Source organism: Arachis stenosperma, unplaced genomic scaffold (genome assembly GCF_014773155.1).
Source record: "Arachis stenosperma cultivar V10309 unplaced genomic scaffold, arast.V10309.gnm1.PFL2 arast.V10309.gnm1.Scaffold_100070, whole genome shotgun sequence".
NCBI lineage: Eukaryota > Viridiplantae > Streptophyta > Magnoliopsida > Fabales > Fabaceae > Arachis > Arachis stenosperma.
In genome coordinates this window covers 135,595-136,098 of record NW_026651380.1, presented here as the reverse complement: position 1 = coordinate 136,098, position 504 = coordinate 135,595, and positions in this window count along the sequence as shown.

Sequence of the window (504 nt, the reverse complement as noted above, 5' to 3'; positions counted from 1 at the left end):
AGCAATTTGCAGAGCATGCAGTTCTGATTCTGCTGTTCTTCCTTCAGTTGCTCCATAGTTTCTTGCAACTTGGTGATAGATGCTTCTAGGCTGGCCCAGTAGCCAATTTCAGGGAATTCAGGGAGGAACTCCTGCGCCCTCCTTTTGATAGAGTTGTCTTGCATTTGTCCTTCCATTGACTTCTTGGTGATTGGATGTTCAATGGGTATGAATTCATCTACTCCCATCTTCACCCCAGCCTCTTTACAGAGCAAGGAGATCAAGCTTGGGTAAGCCAATTTGGCTTCAGTGGAATTCTTATTTGCAATTGTGTAGATCTCACAAGCAATCACATGATAAACCTCCACTTCTCTTCCAAGCATAATGCAATGAATCATCACTGCTCTCTTGATGGTGACCTCAGAACGGTTGCTAGTGGGTAGTATGGAGCGCCCAATAAAGTCTAGCCAACCTCTTGCAATTGGTTTAAGGTCTCCCCTCTTGAGTTGGTTTGGGACACCCTTA